Source organism: Pseudorca crassidens, chromosome 14 (genome assembly GCF_039906515.1).
Source record: "Pseudorca crassidens isolate mPseCra1 chromosome 14, mPseCra1.hap1, whole genome shotgun sequence".
Classification (NCBI taxonomy): Eukaryota; Metazoa; Chordata; class Mammalia; order Artiodactyla; family Delphinidae; genus Pseudorca; species Pseudorca crassidens.
In genome coordinates this window covers 26350108-26361911 of record NC_090309.1, presented here as the reverse complement: position 1 = coordinate 26361911, position 11804 = coordinate 26350108, and the positions used below count along the sequence as shown (strand labels likewise).

The window sequence follows — 11804 nt, the reverse complement described above, 5'->3', positions numbered from 1 at the left end:
TCTTCCCTCTTGCATCTCCCTCCCAATCTCCCTATCCCACCCCTCTAGGTGGTCACAAAGCACCAAGCTGATCTCCCTGCAGATTAGCACATTTAAAAATTACTCTTTAATAAACATTACATTCTGCAGGTAAATTAGTACCAAGTCAGCCCCTGACACGCAGACTCAGCAGCATGCTTTTTTTTTTTTTAATTATTACTATTATTTGGGTTAAAGTGAGTTTTCCCCTTGGTTTCTGTTTACTTAGCAATTTTTCCAATTTATTTTTTATTGTAAAATGTACATCAAATAAAGTTTACTATTTTAACTATTTACACGTTTACAGTTCAGTGTCATTAATTACATTCACATTGTTGTGCAGTCTCCACCATCCATCCCCAGAACTTTTTCATCATCCCAAACAAAAACTCTGTGCCCACTAAGCAATAACTCCTCATCCTCCCCTCCCGGCCCCTGGCAACCATCTTTTTACTTTCCCTCTCTATGAATTTGACTACCTAGGTACCTCATAGAAGTGGAATCATACAATAGTTGTCCTTCTGCGTCTGGCTTAATTCACTTTGCATTAATGTCTTCAAGATCCATCCATGGAATAGAATGTGTCAAAATTTCACTCCTTTTTTTTTTTTTTTTTTTTCCGCCGTACGCGGGTCTCTCACTGTTGTGGCCTCTCCCGTTGTGGAGCACAGGCTCCGGACGCGCAGGCTCAGCGGCCATGGCTCACGGGCTCCGCCGCTCTGCGGCATGTGGGATCTTCCCGGACCGGAGCACGAACCCGTGTCCCCTGCATCGGCAGGCGGACTCTCAACCACTGCACCACCAGGGAAGCCCTTCACTGCTTTTTAAGGCCAAATAATATTCCACTGTATATTTTAAGTTCACATTTCATTAGCCGCCATGTTTTAAGAGTGAATTTGTAAAGGTTCTGAATCTTTGGTTCTGGCTTTTAGCTCCTTAATGCCTCTAATTACTCCCTCCCGCCATACCCTGCTTTAAATTGTACATTTGAAATACAGTCCCCACAATAAAATGTAAGGATGAAGAAATAGACATATTATTTCAATTCCATCATTCTGTGTGGCCACTTTGAATTGTATGTTTAAAACTTTTAACTTGGAGACAAATCAAACCCACTAGAATCAGTCTTGAAAAAAAAAGACAGACATAATTGCAATTTCTGGAATTCATTGTGAAAAGACACTTTTATGAATCTCTGCTGCACTTTGCCTTTTTTTTTTTTTTTTGGCTGCGTTGGGTCTTCATTGCTGCACGCAGGCTTTCTCTAGTTGTGGTGAGCGGAGGCTACTGTTTGCTGCAGTGCGCGGGCTTCTCATTGGGGTGGCTTCTCTTGTTGTGGAGCACGGACTCTAGGCGCGCGGGCTTCAGTAGTTGTGGCACGCGGGCTCAGTAGTTGTGGCTTGTGGGCTCTAGAGCACAGGCTCAGTAGCTGGGGCACATGGGCTTTGTTGCTCTGCGGCATGTGAGATCTTCCCGGACCAGGGCTCGAACCTGTGTCCTCTGCATTGGCAGGCGGATTCTTAACCACTGTGCCACCAGGGAAGTCCTCCATTGATTCTTGTGCGAATCAACTATTAACCATGGTTGTTACAAAAATGGTAATTTTCCAATGTTATAATTCCTACATTTATTGGTTGGCATTCTTCTATTTTAAAAAAGCACTTGTCCTTCTCCCTCCTTTTGTATTATTCATAGTAATATTAGTAGTACTATGAACTCGTAGATTCTTATTTATAATTGCATGTTTTTAAACTATTCATTTTTGATACACAAGTTGTCTCTACTTTAACCAGTGGCAGCCCCTCAAGCTCATGCCTGTGACCTTTGATATGTGCTCATCATTCAAGTGTTTTCTTGTTTTCTGTCACACAATATATTCCAGGCTTATCTCACACTTTCCCTGCCCCAGTCCTGGAATCAGCCATTTCTCCAAGAAGCCCTGGTTCTTTTAAAATGGAAAATATTTAGAAATCAAAATCTGCGAGATAGTCATGTCCAGTGCTACTTGGAGTATCGCTTCCCAGCCCTTTCAGTTGACAGATTTAGGAGATACATGAACAGATTTTTTTAAAAAATCATGAGCTCAAATAGATAACCCTAATTCCCCTCTAACACCACAGGGCTTTTCCTCTCCATTCTGTGTTCCACATCTGTATTGTAAATTTCCTTCATCAGCTAAAGGCCACCAGGAGCACACCTACAGTTAAACGAAGTTAGATTTATGACCTGTTGCAACAGGGAAACTGCTCAACTTGAGGAGCCATGCGACGTCCCAGGGGGAGGGTGTCAGAAAGGACTTAGCAGGATTTGGGCTTGTGTTGGGTGATTATGGAGGAAGGTTTGAGGGAGTGCACATTGCTCTGGATATGGCTGTAAGGAGGCAGGGCTAACTCTATGGGCAGGTATCTTAATTCTTTTCTAGAAAGAGAGAAGCATGGGAACAAGGCTACCAATCACAGGGTTAGGCCATTTTTGTGGTTTTAAACAATGTTCAAGTTTTTGTCTGTGTTTGGACACGATTATGAGGTGGCCCTCTTTTTATTTGGATCCATCACCATCACAGAGTGGCCTTCCCTGACGTTGGTGTTCTGTGAAATTTTTACTTTTAATAAACACCACAGCCTACCTCCGGTGCCAGGTCAGCTCCCAGCTGTCAGGGGCTAATTCTCTCTCTCAATATCTCTTTTTCCACAGTGAAAACATTCACTCCCAACATTATTGATGTATTTAGTCATTTGCTCAATCCTACAATACACACAAAATAGTTTCAGAGTTGTTACACTTATACCACTACCAACAACAAAAATATCAAGTAAAAGTCAAGATTTCTTTGTAGATTTTTTCTTATTCTCAGAATATGTCCAATTAAAAGGACGGTGTTCAAAGTTACTTGAACTAATCATATTTTTTTCTTCTGTATAAATGAGTTTGTTATCAATTTGACTTTCAACTAGGTTCATTTTTAAATGTTAAGTATTTTCCCCATCCTCATCGATTTATTTTTTGAATATGTAAAATATTAACAGTTAAAAAGTCAACACTATATGAAAAAGATGTATTCAGAAAAGTCTCATTCTTTTCTCTCTTCCTCTCTCTCCATTCCCACCTAGCCCCTCTAGGTAAGCCAGTTTCATTAAATTTCTGGTTTATCTTTCCAATCTTTCCTTTTACAAAAATAAGCAGACACAATATAGACTTTTATTTCCCTTACTTACACAAAAGCCAGCATATGAAATATACTTTCAAACTTTTGTGTTTTTTTAAAAGGAAGGTTTATTGAAGTATGATATATTCACTCCTTTTAAGTGTACAGTTTGATTGATGCTATCAAACTAGGTAACCACCACCAAAATCAAGATACAGAACATGTCCAGCACCCCAATAAGTTCCCTGTCCCTTTGCAGTCAATCTTCTTCTTCCACTCCCAGCCTCTGGCAAACACAGATTTAATTCCTCTCTCTATTATTTTACCTTTTCTAGACTATCATAGAAATGGAATCAGACAGTATTTAGCCCTTTGTATCATCTGGCCTCTTTCACTTAGCATAATGAAAGTGAGATTCATAACTGTTGTTAAAAGTACTACTTGTTCTTTTCCTTATTATTGTTGTGTACTATTTTGTTGTGTGGCTAGAAAAATTTGTTTATCCCTCTACTGGTTCATGGACATTTGGGTTGCTTCCAGTTGATTGCACTTTTATATCTTAACAACATAAACTGGAAATAATTCCTTATCAATTTATAGATTTCTTTCTTATTCCCTTACCTCCACTTTTACATGGGTTATAAAAGTTAACAGCTTTACTGAGATATAACTCACAAAGAGTAAGGCTCACCCTTTTAAAGTGTACAATTCAGTGGTTTTTAGTATATTCATAAAGTGTGTGTGGATCAACAGTATATAATTCCAGAATATTTTCATCACCTCAGAAAGAAACTCCATACCCATTAGCAGTCACATCTTATCCCTAACCCTATCTACTCTCTTTTTCTAAGAATTTGTCTACTCAGGAATTTTCATGTAAATGGAATCATATAATCTGTGTGTCTGGCTTCTTTCACTTGATAGAATGATTTCAAGGTTCATTCACATTGTCGCATGTATTAGTACTTCATTCATTTTTATGGCTTAATAGTATTCCATTGTATAAATATACCACATTTTGTTTACCCATTCATCAGTTGATGGACATTTGTATTGTTTCTACTTTTTAGCTCTTATGAACAAAGCTATGAACATTCATGTACAAGATTTTGTGTCCACATATGTTTTTACTTCTCTTGGGTAGATACCTAGGAGTGGAATTGCTGGGTCATATGGTAACTCTATGTTTAACTGTTTGAGAAACTGTCAGACAGTTTTCCAAAGCAGCTGCACCACCAGCATGTATAAGAGTTCCAATGTCTCCACATTCTCTCCAAACTTGTTATTGTTCATGTTTTTTATTCTAGCAATGCTAGTGGGTGTGAAGTGCAATTTCATGGTAGTTTTGATATTCATTTTCTTAATGGCTAATTCTGCTGAGAATCTTTTCATGTGCTTTTGGCAATTTGTGTATCTTCTTTGGAGATATTCAAATCTTTTGCCTAGTTTTAAATTGGGTTATCTGTATTTATTGTTGGGTTGTATGAATTCTTTATATAAGCTTTCTTCTACTACTTGTGTGATTATATCTTTAACATTTAGACCTCTGATCGTTTGCATATTTTTCTTGTGTATGGTGTGAGACATAGGTCCAGGTCCTTTATTTACAACTTTTTTCTCCCACTTTTGAATTGTATTTTCACTTTCTTGATGGTGTCTTTGAAGCACAAAAGTTTTTCATTTTGATGGATTCCAATTTATTTTTCTTTTCTCACTTGCATTTAGTGTCATATATCAGAAGGCTTTGTCTAACCTAAGGTCACAGAAATTTACTTCCATGTTTTCTTCTAAGAGTTTTATAATTTTAGCTCTTACACTTAGGTCTATGATAGATTTTGAATTAATTTTTCTGTACAGGGTGAGGAAGGGGTCCAACTTTATTATTGTACATCTGGATATCCAGTTGTCCCAGCGATATTTGTTGAAAAGACTATTCTTTCCACCTTGAATTGTCTTGGCACCTTTGCTGAAAATCAAATGACCATAAATGTAAAGGTTTGTTTCTGAACTTTCAATTCTATTCCATTAATCTCTATTTCTATCCTTATACCAGTACCTCATTGTCTTGATTACTGTAGCCTTGTAGTAAGTTTTGAAATTGGGAAGTACAAATTCTCCAACTTATTTTTCAATACTGTTTTGGCTAATCTAGGCCCCTTATATTTCCATATGAATTTTAGAATCAGCTCGTCAATTTCTGCAAAAAAAGGCAGCTGGAATTCTGATAGAGATTGTGTTGCATCTATAGATCAATTTGGAGAGTATTGCCATCTTAACAATATTCTAATCCATGGTGTCTTTCCATTTGTTTAGAACTTCTTCAGTTTCTTTCAATAATGTTTTGTGGTTTTCAGTGTACAAATCCTAAACTCATTTTGGGAAATTTATTCTTAAGTATTTTATTCTTTTTATGCTATTGTATGTGGAATTGTTCTAATTTTATTTTCAGATTATTCACTGTCAGTGTATAGAAGTACAATTGATTTTTGTATATTGATCTTGTATCCTGCAACCTTGCTGAACTCATTTACTAGTTCTAATAGTTCTTTGTGGATCCCTTAGGATTTTTAAAACAGGTTTAATTTTATTAATTAATTTATATTAATTGATATACTTGCTTTGCAAAAGGATTTGGCTATTTCCTTTCATCTTTTAGTTCCTGGAATAATTTGTGTAGTATTAGGCTTGTCTGGTGTTTAAGGATTTGATAGAATTCTCCTATATATGGTGTATTTATTTGATAAATTTCTCTATTATTTTATGGAGATTGGTCTGTTAATGTTTTCTCTCTCCATGAGGGTCAATTTTGGGAAACTGTATTCTCCTCTGAAATTATTGATTTCATCTGTAGTTTGAAATTTATTTGCATAAAGTTGTACAAAGTAGTCTCATATATTTTTTTAGTTTCCTCTGTTTCAATGGTTAATTCCCCTATGCCCCTTTATATTTTGTATTTTTGTGCTTTCTTCCCTTTTTTCTCAATTAGTTTAGCTACTGGTTTGTTGATCTTGTTAATTTTTTCCAAAAGAACCAGCATTTTGATTTATTATTTTCACTATCTTTTGTTTCCTACCTCATTAATTTATGCTTTTATGGTTATCATTTCCTTCCGTGTTCTTTATTTGGTTAATTTTGTAGTTCTTTTTCTGGCTTTTTGAGGAAGCTAAAATTTTAAACAAAAGATAGCTTATAGTCTGCCAACTAATTTTTAGCAAAAAACAAAGGGTTTTTAAAATGTCTATTCAAGCTATGAATCCTAGGAACAAAGTTCCTTCTAGAAAATTTTACTGAAAAATCTCCGTCGTGAATTAAAGTTAATGATAATGATGCAATAGCATGACATGAACATAAACATTTTTTTCATTCCACAAATGTGTAATATAAGGACCACAGGAACGATCTAAGCCTGACACATCTGAGATGTTGTCTGTACAACCCAGTATATAATTTTAAGTTTTTTAGTTGAATTTTTAACCATAAAACATCAGATTACTGACGTTAATTATCTCTGAAGTTAATTCTCAGATGATGGCATTCCATTTTATGCTTGGCTTTGGCTTTGGTCCACCTCTACCAGAAGAGGGCGAGCAGGTTGGGCGGTACAGTCTGGTTTATGGGTGGTCGAGAGAGAATGGAATGAGGAGGCAGAGGTAAGTCTGGCTTGAGGTGCCAGCGGGAAGACCCAATAGTGTTCCAGGGGCCCTGTTACCAGAAGCGCTCTGGGACCACCCACGGGCCAACTCCTTTCTTACATGAGAGGGCCTCTTGGACCTCCGGGCTCCTCCCAGGATGCTGCATCCCAGAGACTCGTCGGACCTCCCTCTGGAGCGCTCCATCCTGCTAGGTCCAGGGCCAGGGTAGCGTTGACAGGCGACGTCCGTACCCCTCGGTCTTTCCCTCCGGGCCCGTGCGCCATTCGCCCGGACAAAGCTTGAGCGCGCGCTTCCGGACTCGGGAGAACATCCGGGTCATTTACAAGCTAAAGCACACAAGAGGCCACGGCGGGCGGTGGGTGGAGCGATCTTAGTGCGGATCTACCCGGAGCGGGGCGGGGGGGCCGTGGGGGAGACCCAGCAGGATGCGGGCGACGCGCCCGCCGCGGGGAGCCTCTAACCGCCCCTGCGCCCGGACTGGGGCACCGAGCTCGGGGATCCGTTCGACTTAGGAAAACACAAGCAGTGAGGAGTTGGTATTCTTGAGAAATACATCACATTTGTCAGGGAAACGACAGACTGAACTCAGCTTTACAAAGCAACTCAGGAATCTTTTGAAGAAATACCAACCTAAAAAGAACTGGAAGGAGGAAGAATACAAGTATATTCGTCATGTAAAGCGTTCCTTCCCACCCTGTGAGCGAAATGAGCGGTCACGCTGGGCAACCATGCATTTACCTTGGAGAACTTGACCTCACAGGTCACCGTGGAGTTAGCGGGCTGTGTTCAAGACCAGAGCAGGAGTGGATATCGCACTTTTCGTGATGCACAAAAGAGAGCCACCGATAGACACTTGCTGGAAGCAACGTAAATCAAGTAAACGACGGTATGTGTGAGATTCCAAAAGACTGACAGAACACAGCAGTATTTTGGAAAAAAAAAAATCACGCTGACATGAGTGTTTAAAAGGTAGGTGTTGAAAAGGCACACCAACAAACTCAAAAGTATCACCAATAGCAGAGGACAGCAAAGCAGATTACTCACCAAGTCTTCAAGAAACTGGACCAGGACCTGCATGCATATTACCATCCTCATATATCCAACATCCTTCAGAAAATACAAGAGATGGAAGAAAGAAGGACAGTGAGAATTGGAGGATCAATGAAGACATGCAGATGTTGATCAACAGGCAATAGTAATCAGTGGGAAATGCTTGGATACCATAGTTAAGTCAGCTGAATCAATGATCAGATAAATGTCATAGTTGGTAACAGAAACTTTCAAGTCAGAGTTTGAGCCTCCTGGAGACATCTGAGGAAGACACTCAGCCAATGAAGTGTACTGTGTCTGATCATCGTGTTTAAAATTCCAGAGTAGACAAAACAGAGGTCAAATCTGATAGCAAATCCAAAGGAAAGTTATGGCTGTTCATAAAAATAAATGTTTCCCACACAGTAAAGGGTACTCATTGCTTCAATGAGTTCATGATCTTCAAACCCCAAATTCACTTTAAAAACCTAAAGCGTGGTGGTGGGGGGCAACACCAGAGGGTTTCAGCAATCTTTCATCTCAACAAAGAAGGAAAAAGCTATATAAAGAAAGTCAATGAATTAAATAAAGAAATCCAGATGGAAATGGATCAGAGATGGTATAACAAAGATGAAGAGTGACTGTCTAATGAATCCTCAAATGGGAGATCCAGCCAGTTTGGGTCACAAATTAACTATATATATATATATATATATATAGAGAGAGAGAGAGAGAGAGAGAGAGAGAGAGAGAGAGTTTCATATACATATATACATATACGTAGGAAAACTGTGACGAGAGGCCCAGAACCTTGAAGTCTGGCTAGCTGAGGTTGAAGGCAGGCTCTCAGCACCAAGTGAAGAGGCCTGACAACAGAGTGTAATGCATAAAAATCTCAGTCCCAAATAACTGTGCACAAGACTGGAAGAATACAGACACCAGTTACACAGAGGAGCAAAGTCAGGAGAGTGAGGTGCAGGTCTGGTCATGACTTTTAATAATAAATTCGATGACAAGGAACATATTCCCCCCCACAGGGACTTGTAAAATTCTCTACATATTTGAAGGTCAGAATGAAGGAATTCTTTCAGCAGTTGAAGCAGAAACATTGTATGTTATAGAGGAAAATGAAGGTGATTCTGCATTTGGAGAAATGAAGATGAAAAGGGTTATATTCATACTTTATTTGTCAAAGTCTATTTGGACAAAAATGCCAAAGGTGCTAAGATGTATACAGGCATACCCTGGAGACATTGCAAGTTTGGTTCCAGACCACTGCAATAAAGCGAATATGATAATAAAGTCACACGAATTTCTCTGGTTTCCCAGTGCATATAAAAGTTATGTTTACGGGGCTTCCCTGGTGGCGCAGTGGTTGAGAGTCCGCCTGCTGATGCAGGGGACACGGGTTCGTGCCCCGGTCCGAGAAGATCCCACATGCCGCAGAGCGGCTGGGCCCGTGAGCCATGGCCGCTGAGCCTGCGCATCCGGAGCCTGTGCTCCGCAATGGGAGAGGCCACAACAGTGAGAGGCCCGCGTACCGCACAAATGAAAAAAAAAAAAGTTATGTTTACGTTATACTATAGTAAGTGTGCAATAGCATTATGTCTGAAAGAACAACATATATAACTTAATTTTTTTTTTTTTTTTGGCTGCCCTGCATGGGATGTGGGATCTTAGTTCCCCAACCAGGGCTCGAACCCCCGCCCCCTGCATTGGAAGCGCAGAGTCTTAACCACTGGACTGCCAGGGAAGTCCCACACCTTTTTTTTTTGTTTCCTCCATGAAAGTCTTGAACCCCTCAAAGTCACCTGTGAGGGTTGGGATCAACTTCTTCCAAACTCCCGTTAATATTGATAGTTTGACCTCTTCCCATGAATCATGAATGTTCTTAATGGCATCTAGAATGGTGAATCCTTTCCAATTCAGAGGGTTTTCAACTGACTTCGCCCAGATCCATCAGAGGAATCACTATCTATGGCAGCTATAGCCTTACAAAATGTAATCCTCTTTTTCTATCTGAATTTTAATTTTAATAGATATTACCAGGTTTCTCTTGTTTAGTTAAAATCAACTATGCCTAACAAAATCCAAAATGTATTTCTTAAGTACTAACACTTGAGAGTCAAAATTACCCCTTGATCCATGGACTGCAGAATGGATGTTGTGTTAGCAGGCATGAAAAAAGCATTAATCTCATTGTACATCTCCCTCAGAGTTCTTGGGTGACCACGTGCATTGTCAATGAATAATAATATTTTGAAAGGAATCTATTTTTTTTAATAGCAGTTGATTTCAACAGTGGGCCTAAAATATTCAGGAAACCATGTAGTAAGTAGCTGTGCTGTCATCCAGGCTTTATTGTTCCATTTGCAGAGCACAGGCAGAGTAGATCTAGCATAATTCTTAAGGACCCTAGGATTTTCAGAATGGTAAATGAACATTGGTTTCACCATAAAGCCACCAGATGCATTAGCCCCAGCAAGAGAGCTCTGAAACTAGGCATTGATTTCTCCTCTCTAGCTATGGAAGTCCTAAATGGCATCTTCTTCCAATATAAGACTGTTTCATTTACATTGAAAATCTGTTGTTTGGTGTAGCCACCTTCATGAATTAGCTAGATCTGGATAACTTGCTGTAGCTTCTACATCAGCACTTGCTGCTTCCCCTTGCACTTTTATATTATGGAGATGATTTCTTTCCTTAAACCTCCTGAACCAACCTCTGCTAGCTTCAAACTTTTCTTCTGCAGCTTCCTCACTTCTCTCAGCTTTCATAGAATTGAAGACGGTTAGGGCCTTGCTCTGGATTAGGCTTTGGCTTAAGGGAATGTTGTGGCTGGTTTGATCTTCTATCCAGACCACTAAAAGTTTCTCCATATCAGAATAAGTATGTTTCACTTTCTTATCATTTGTGTGTTCACTGGAGTAGCACTTTCAATTTCCTTCAAGAGCTTTGCCTTTGCATTCACAACTTGGCTAACTGGCACAAGAGGCCCAGCCTTCAGCCTGTCTTGGGTTTTGACATGTCTTCCTCACTAAACTTAATCATTTCTAGCTTTTGATTTAAAGTGAGAAATGTGTGACTCTGCCTTTCACTTGAACACTTAGAGGCCACCGGAGGGTTATTAACTGGTCTAATTTCAATATTGTTGTGTCTCGGAATAGGGAGGCCCAAGGAGAGGGAGAGAGACAGGGAACAGCTGGTAGGTGGAGCAGTCAGAAGATACACAACATTTAGTTTTTTTAGTTTGCTGTCTTAAATGGGTGCAGTTTGTGGCTCCCCAAAGCAATTACAATAGTAACATCAACTCAACCATAAAAAAGAATGAAATAATGTCATTTGCAGCAACATGGATGGATCTAGAGATTGTCATACTGAGTGAAGTAAGTCAGAAAACCAAATATCATATGATATCGCTTATATGTAGAATCTAAAAAAAAGTGTACAAATGAACTTATTTACAAAACAGAAGTAGAGTAACGGATGTAGAAAACAAACTTATGGTTACCAGGAGGGAAAGGGGGGAGGGATAAATTGGGAGATTGTGATTGAAATACACATACTACTATATAAAATAGATAACTAATAAGGACATACTGTACAGCACAGGGAACTCTTCTCAATACTCTGTAATGACCTATATTGGAAAAGAATTTTTAAAAGAGTGGATATATGTATATCTATAACTGATTCACTTTGCTGCACAGCAGAAGCTAACACAATATTTTAAATCAACTATAGTCCCAATAAAAATTTTTAAAAAATAGTAACATCAAGGATCACAGTGATCACAGGTCAGCATAACAAATATAGTAATAATGAAAAAATTTGAAATATTGCAAGAACTACTAAAATGTGACACAGAGACACAAAGTGAGCAAATGCTGTTAGGGAAATCGTGCCTATAGATTTTCTCAATGCAGGGTTGCCACAAACCTTCAATTTGCTAATAATGC

At 39.1% G+C, this 11804-nt stretch overlaps 1 pseudogene; it reads left to right on the top strand.

Moving 5' to 3' along the window:
• The first annotated feature begins 1598 nt into the window (after window positions 1-1598).
• Window positions 1599-9191, top strand: LOC137205747 (formin-binding protein 1-like; annotated as a pseudogene).
• The last annotated feature ends 2613 nt before the right edge of the window (window positions 9192-11804 follow it).